The sequence below is a fragment of the Rhinolophus sinicus genome, linkage group LG05 (assembly GCF_036562045.2).
Source record: "Rhinolophus sinicus isolate RSC01 linkage group LG05, ASM3656204v1, whole genome shotgun sequence".
Classification (NCBI taxonomy): domain Eukaryota; kingdom Metazoa; phylum Chordata; class Mammalia; order Chiroptera; family Rhinolophidae; genus Rhinolophus; species Rhinolophus sinicus.
The window spans coordinates 70966835-70975316 of NC_133755.1; positions in this window are offsets into that span (position 1 = coordinate 70966835).

Genomic DNA, 8482 nt, shown 5'->3' on the forward strand with positions numbered 1-8482 from the left:
TTTTGAATTAAAAACAAAATATAAGAACCCCCCCATATATTACACCATTAGCACCTCTCGGCTTAAGTCCTAGGCATGGCTCATAGATGGACTAACTGGGTGTGGCCACCTGGACCTCTAAACTGGGAGGATTTCAATCCACGTAGGGCTGGACAGGAAGGGGCCCCTGGATTTGAGATAATTGCCCCAGTCGGGGCAATACCGTGTCCTGTCCCCAGTCTGACGTGGTCTTACAGTTCACAGGCTGACGCCCATCCTGAGAGAAGGAGTGGGATTCTGCTCAGCCAGAGCTCCCCCTACGCTCTTGCATCCATCCAACACGTGCTTGGTCCTACCGCCTGCAGCCGGCGTTAGTGCTTGAGGAGGTTCCCGTGAGCAGAAACAAAATCCCGGAGGGGAAACAAAAGCAAGTACCTGGTGTTGCATGTGGTGGAAAGTGTCATAAAGCAGGGAAGGGGGGAACAGGGATGGGAGAGTGGGGCGGAGAGGCTGCAACCTTTAATAGGTAGGTCAGGGGTCAGGAAGGGCGATTTAAGCAGAGACAGGAAGTCAGCGAGGGAGCAAGCAACGCATTCACGTGGGACCAGAGGGCCCTGGGCAAAGGGCTGAACTAGTGCAAAGACCCGAGGTAAGACAGGAAAAGGAAAAGGCAGGTGTGGCTGCAGTATAGAATAGGCGGAAGGATGGTAGAAAGTGAGGTGAGAAATGGTAGGGGCCCCCTACAGGGCCTTGAAGGTATTTAAGCAGTGGTTTTTCTTGGAGGGAAAGGGGAATGCTTGACTGTTCAGCGCCCGATTTGCTGTGCTTGTGTTAAGGAGTGACTGGGAGATGCGGGTGGGATGTGGGTGGGGGGAAGCAAGGAGGCCTGATAAAAGACTTCTGCACCAAATCAGGGGACAGGTGATGGTGGCTTGGACCTGAGTGCTACCTAGCAGTGGAGGTAGAGGAAGGGGTCTGACCCTGGAGTTTGAAAGCCAAGTTCAAAGTCAAGTCGTTCTTGATTTATCTAAAGTTTATGTTGCCCCATCCTGTTCCTTTATCAATATTGCCTATAACTGCCAGATCAATTAATATTATAACCCATAGTGTGGACAGCTGAGCTGTAGTCTGATCCTGTGTGGCGGGAAAATTTTGAAAATTAATAATGTGAAGGTGAAAGCTAAGGGACTAAGAAAGAATGGGATGTTTGCATTGATGTTCTAGATCAGCGGACCTCAAACTTAATCACCTGGAAAGCTTGTTAGGACGGTCAGAACCCACCCCCTGAGTTCTGAGACGGGAGGTCTGAGAGAAGGCCTGTGATTCGCATGGCCAGGTGGTTCCCGCCTGATGCTGAGGTGGCTGGTCCAGGGACCATGCTTTGAGAAGCACTGCTCTGGTTTATTACGAGTTCTCAGCATAGGAACAGAATCATTCCATGTCTCAAGTGGAGGGGAACTTACGGAACATTTAATCCAACTTTGCAAACTAAATGCTTCCCCAACAAGGCCACACAGAGGCATAGAACAATGAATGTGAAACCATGAGCACCCGAAGTTCTGGGGGCTGGATTCAGGGTCCCACTGGTGTGCCTCCCCCCACTTTAACAGATCAGGAACCCCAGGCCCTAGAAGGTTGTGGTTACCCTAATTTCTATAAAAATAATCCAACCTGCTAACATAATCCAAACCTGATTAGCTTTCATTCCAGAATTATGTTGAGATGGTGATTCATTTGACCTGAAGAAGCAAATGGTAAACTATTTCTCTTGTATAAAAGAATATGCATGTATTCTATACCTATATTTGACTTTTAAATTTTATGTGTATGTAGAAATCTCTAGACAATGAAACTGATAATTTTTACTTTCTTCTTTTGTGTATGTTTTGAATTGTTTAAAGCTCATTCGTAACTTATAATAGAAGGGAGAATACAGTGATTTGATTTTTTGCTGTGAAAATAAGAGCATCTGGATTTTTAGGTATTAGTTCCCTCAGTTAACCACAAGATGGAGCAGTTTACAACCTAATAAAGGCAGAGAAAGACGGAAGGGGTGGGATTCCTGCCCCCTTCCTGAATATAACCTAGATGATTCCTGTAATCTGTAATGTATCTTGAAAACATCAGGCATGTTTGTTATATCTTTAAATCCGCCTAGAGATGAATCTCTAAATTCTGGTTTATGTTTCTTATGCGTTCATTTGAATTTATAATTATCTTACATATTAAATCCTGAGGAAGGAAAATTCTTGCAAACGAAAGTCCAGTGTCCACTGCTTGCACCTCCAGCTGCCCTGCCCCCAAATAAAACTGACCACCGTCTGACTTCTAGTCACCATTTCAAAATGTACATTTACATCAATGTTTTGAACCCTGACAAGGAGAAAATTCTGAGATGCCTTAAATTAAATTATAGCAGGCCCGAGGGTGGAAGGAAAGACAAGAAGAAGTTAACCAGTTAACAACTGCAGGGCAAAACCAGCAAAATACTGCTTGCATTCCTAAGGCTATATGGGAACTTTGAGTTAACTTCCAGGTGGCCATTTTGCAATTGACGAAAGAGAATAGCCAGGCACCACGGACCACCAGGCGCCTGTGCTTCTTGCTTACACAGGAACTTTCTGGAATGTTGCCAACATCCAACCCCAAGGAGCTAACATTTCTTCCTTACAGACTCTGTACCTATCCCAGAACTGGCCCCGCTTCTCCTTCTCCCATCCCTTTTATCTAAGCCAATGTAAATTCTTTCAAAACAACTTACATCTTTCTTCCCCAAACTGTTTTCATAAAAGAGCCTGTAAGCTCCCAGACGGCCACTGTGGCCTTCCCCACAAGTGATGCTGCTGGTGGTTAAGCCGCATGCTCCAGGACTTGGTCCTTTTCTGGCTAGCACTTAGCTCAGTAAACCCTTGCTTACAGAAAAGCTTTCAGTCATGAATGGTTTTTGTTTAACAACCATTAATAAACTCTTTAAATGTTAGTGTACAAAAAAGGAGGAAAGTAGAGAGAATTTTTTTTTTTTTTTTTTTTTTTAGTGGTTGTCAGAGGGTAAGGGGGGTGGGGGGTGGGGGGTGGGAGATGAGGGTAAGGGGGATCAAATATATGGTGATGGAAGGAGAACTGACTCTGGGTGATGAACACACAATGGGATTTATAGATGATGTCATACAGAATTGTACACCTGAAATCTATAATTTTACTAACAATTGTCACCCCAATAAATTTAATAATAAAAAAAAAAGTAGAGAGAATTTAACTCAAAATAGAGGAAGACAAATATTAAGAGACTGATTCAAAACCAACACATTTCGGACTGCATTCCACTCTGAGAAAGATGTGGGAACCAAATGAGGGCGGGTTGGTGGGCTCTGCTAGGGACGTGCTCCAGTAGAAGGAAAGCTACGCTGGGCATGTGCTAGGTACAGGTGGAAAGAGCCCCCTCTTCCCTTCCCTGCCTCCCACCCATAAGCCATCCTGGCTTGACATGTGGGGCAAGAATGTTCTCAAGTTTAGCCAGTGCCTTTTTTATCAAAAGCATCGAGCACACTGTGCACTGCAGGGTGAGTGAGGCTGCAGGGTAGGGAAGAGGCACCCATCATTCAGCCTCGGCATCAGATGGAAGGGAGTTCTAATGGATTTGCTACATCACATAAAAAGCATCTTATCAGACCTCAGTACCATCAGAGGACAGAGAGAAAAACTCAGTACGTTCTCTTTTGAATAGAATAATAACTAATAAGACATAAGGCTACGTTTTTGTTTTTCTGACTAAAATTGTAGCACTGGGATTCAAAATGCGTTTTCCAAATGGGGAAAGAAAAACATCGCCCATAATCTGACCATTATCCCCAACCAATAGCTAGCATCATTTTTAGGAATTCTATCGTATTATATTTTCATGGGAAAGCATATGTCACATCATTGTAATTAGAGTATACATACAGTTTTAAAACTGATTTTCTATTTGCTAGCATAGCCAGTTTTTTGCTATGTAGCTATAAGCTTCATAATTGTAATTTAATGACTTATAATATTCCATCATAATATTCCATCCATTGAGCATATGTTTCATAATTTACTTAACTAGTTTCCATACCGTTAGCCACATGTGCTTTTAAAAAATAGTGTTGTAAATAATGTGCCACAAGCATATTTGTAAGTACGTGTGTTTTTTCATTCATTTATCCTGAGGGTAAATTCCCAAAACTAACTTCATGGAGTCAATGGGCACACACTGTGACTTTATACCTGTTGCCAAATGACTTCCCAAAAGCAATTTGCCATTTCCAGGTGTGAGTGTACCCGCTTCCCTGTGTCTAGATCAGCACGGAGCATTTTCATTTTCAAAAGACTCTGACTTTCCCACAGTCTGCCCAGTGGCTGCACAGCCATTCCCTGCCCTGCTGTGTCCAGGTGTCCCTCCTTTGCTGGAGGTGGATGTTCCCGCGTGTGCCTCCGTCTCATCAGCGCGTTCCCTGACCTCTTCGGTTACCCTCTGCACCAGTTCCTCGCCCTCAATTGTGAATGTACTCAGCGGTCCCCAGTAGCCCCCCAGCAGCCCAAGGCCTTACTGATGCTGCCTGTGCCCTCCCCTCCCCAGGTGCACGTCCCCACACTTCGTACCCCATGTACACTGCACCTCTCTGTCATGCCTCAGTCCAAGGCAACCTGGCTCCTGCTTCCACCTCTTCGACAGAATGGCTCTTTTGAAGGTCACCAGTAATGTTAACTGCAAAAATCAGTGGACATCTTTTAGCCTCTTTTCGTTTGGTCTCCGTGAAGCATTTGACACCATCTTTCTGGAAACTTTCTCCTGGCCTCGACTTCCATGTCCTCCTACCCTTCTGATACTTCTGTCCAAATGTCTGCCATCCCCTTTGTTGATCCAGCCCCCAACCATTGGTGTTCCCCCAAATGGGAGCACAGTGAGGTAAATGGCACTTGGGGAAATGCAAAAGGGCCTTACTCCATGCTGTCATGTCGGTTCTAAAATCTGCACAGCCTAGTGTGCTCTCTACCTTGGCTTTGTGACTCCGCAGTCCCTGGGGTTCAGTCTCCACCTTCTTCTTTTCATTCTACACACATGATCCATGGACAAGCTCATCTGCTTCTAAGATTCTAACCCTCCCCTATGCTAATGACTTCCCAACCTGTGCCTCCAACAAGATCTTTCTACTGAGTTTGACTCTTTCCTAACTCCTATTGGATACCTCTATCCGAATGTCCTACGGGCATCTCGGATTCAGCAGGTACCAAATCATTATTTCCCCTTCACCCTACCTGCTGGTTTACCCACGTTTTCCTGACGAATCTTACCACGCTCCACTATTTGATCCAGTTCAAAAACTGTCCATCACTTCATACTACTTCCCCTTCTTCACGTCCATGGTAACTCACTCCCTGGGAGCTTGTCCAGTCCACCCCTAAAGCTCTCCAATATCTCTCCTCACATCCATCTATCCCTGTTTCCTGAGTTCACTTCACAGCTCTTGTCAGCTGCTGTCTGGATTATTCCAACTGCCCTGCAAATGGCCTCCATTCTATAGCCCATCTCCCCTAGTCCATCATCAGAGGTGATGTAATGCAGTGTGAGCGGGTAGGCTCTGCAGGCAGACGTTCTGGGTTTGATTACACTCTGTCTTCATCTATCTGTGCAACTTTGGGCAGGTTCTTTAACTTCTCTCCATTTGCTCACATGTAAGAGGGAGACAGCAATAGCCTCTGCCTCAAAGGAGAATGTGTGAAGGTGGATGAGGATTACAAGAGTCAAGTGCTTGGGACAGTAACTGGCACTTAGTAGGCACCCATTAAATGTCAGTTGCTTTCATCTTCTGTTCTTCTCTTTCTCCTTCTTTCCCCTCTCTCTCCCTCTCCTTCTCCCTTTCCCAGTGGAATATTATTCAGCATTAAAAAGGTGGGAAATTCTGACACAGGCTACAACATGGATGAGACTTAAAGACATTATACTGAGTGAAATAAGCATATCACAAAAAGATAAGCACTGTATGATTCCACTTATATGAGGTCCCTATAGTAGTCAAGCTCATAGAGACAGGGAGTAGAGTGGTGGTTGCCAGGGGCTGAAGGGAGGGGGGAAGGGGAGTTAATGTTTAGCGAGGACAGAGTTTCAGTTTGGGAAGATGAAAAAGTTCTAGATATGGATGGTGGTGAGGTTGCCCCAAAATGTGAATATACTCAATGCCATGGAACTGTACAATGAAAAATGGTCAAAAGGGTAAATTTTATGTAATTTTTACCACAATAAAAACATTTTAAAAAATAAATAAACCTTCAGTGTCTCCCCATTGCCTACAAAGTTGTAACAGCAAAGTAGGTGCTCCAAGCTCTTCAGGATCCTTGTCAGCTCATCTTTTCTGGCCTCTTCTCCTCCCTGACCCTGAGCTGCAGCCACACAACACTACTGTGATCTCTCAGGCCATGAACTTAAACAATGCTCAGCTTCTTCAGGGGTCTCAAATGCCTTGCCCTTCTTGTCTGTCATAGTAGATTCACACCCACTTCCTGTATTTCTGGTCTTGCTGATGGACATTCAGTTGGACAAATCAAAACATAGAATTGTGGAATATTAGAAATCATTGTAGTTGAACTCTCTTATTTACAGATGGGGAAATCAGTCATAGGTTTACCTGAGAATATGCAGCAAGTGGGTGGTGCAGCCAAGAAAAGGACCCAGGTTTCCTGCCTCCCAACACTGAACTCCTGATATTATACTTCAACAACCACTGCATTCATGGAAAACAAAACAAGTCCTGGATCAGAAACAAGGCCAGATGCTGACATGCAGAGGCCACAGACAGGCCCTGAACCACAGCTCTCCCAGGCTAAGGGGGATCCTATTTGTAACTGATGGCCACATTAGACAAACTTGTTCATTTGTTCATTGAATCATTTATATATATCCATCCATTCATCATCTGTACATCTGTCCAATCCATCTATCCAACCATCCATCACCCATCCATCCATCCATCCATCCATCACCTCTTTCATTCAGTGGGAGGTGACATAGCTCAGAGTCCAGATCTGGACTGCTTGGTCTGAATCCTGCCTCTGCCACCTATTTATGTGACTTTGAGCTGGTTATTTGCCACCATGTGCCTCATTTTCTTTATCTGTAAAATGGGATAACAATACTATTTACTTCATAGGGCGATTATGAGGAATAAATTAACATGTAAAGTGCTTAGAACAGTGCCTGGTACACAGTAAGTTGTACACATATTTAAGTCAGCAATAAATTGAAGGAGAAATACCTCCAGTTCTGGAAGAAGTAATGCACAGGCTGGTCTGTTTGAGCCGTTCTCCCACTGTTGCCATCACGAGTAATAATGATGGTGAGCATGTCTGCACGTCAGACAGAGAGGCCCAGGTTTCAGAGGGGAGGGGCTTGGAGCCACAGCAGGTTTCAATTCACCTTAGTGCCTATGTGTCTCTGAGCTTGAAATGAACTAAGATAAATGCCTACGATTTCAGACAATATTTTGATATTATGCAAATATGATAGTAAAGATTGTTTAACAACATGCGCATAAGTAAAATTTAAAATTTATGGGCTTTTCTAATGAGAAAGGCAAGAAGTAAAGCCCTGTGGTAATTTCTGATGATCCATCTAAATGATAAGAGGCATTAAGATGTTGTCAGGTAGGAGGTGAGCTCCTCTTGGCTGAGGTTGACAGAGCCTCTGCATTTCAAACAGAGGAATTTCTCTACTTCTACCTCTTACAAGTCATTTTAGATGTTAGAGAAATCTTCTTTAAATATAAATTAAACAGGAAACTTCCCTCCTTATCATACAAGAGCTTTTCCTGACCATCCACTAATTTGCATCATCTACAAAGCAGGAAAAAATTTCATAAAAGACAGTTTTAGCTACTTACTTTAATTTGTTAAGTGGGGAGAGGTAAAGTTATTTTTGCAAGCATTGATAGATGAATATGGCTAACTTAAAATTTTTTCTCTAAGTTAAAATAACGTTTCCTCCCATTTGAAGCCGAGAAAAACTGCTGTGAGTATCTGTGTACATGTTTCTGTGTGAACCTAAGTCTTCGTTTGTCTGGGACAGATGCCTAAGAGTGCAATTGCTGGGTCATGTAGTATTTGCATGTTTGGTTTTATAAGAAACTGCCAAACTGTTTGCCAGAGTGGCTGAATCATTGTACATTCCCACCAGCAGTGAGTGAGTGATCCAGTTTCTCTGCATCCTTGCTAGCATTTGGTGTTGTCACTATTTTTTTTTATTTTAGCCATTCTGATAAGGTGTGTAGTGATAGTTTATTGTGGCTTTAGTTTGCATTTCTGTCATGGTGAATGATGTTGAAGATCTTTTCATGGGCTTATTTGCCATCTGTGTACCCTTTTCTGTGAAGACATGTCATATTCCATTCGTGTCTTTTGCCCATTTTCTAATTGTGTTGTTTGCTTTTTACTGTTGCGAGTTCTTTATATATTCCAGTTACAAGTCCTTTATCAGATATGTGATTTG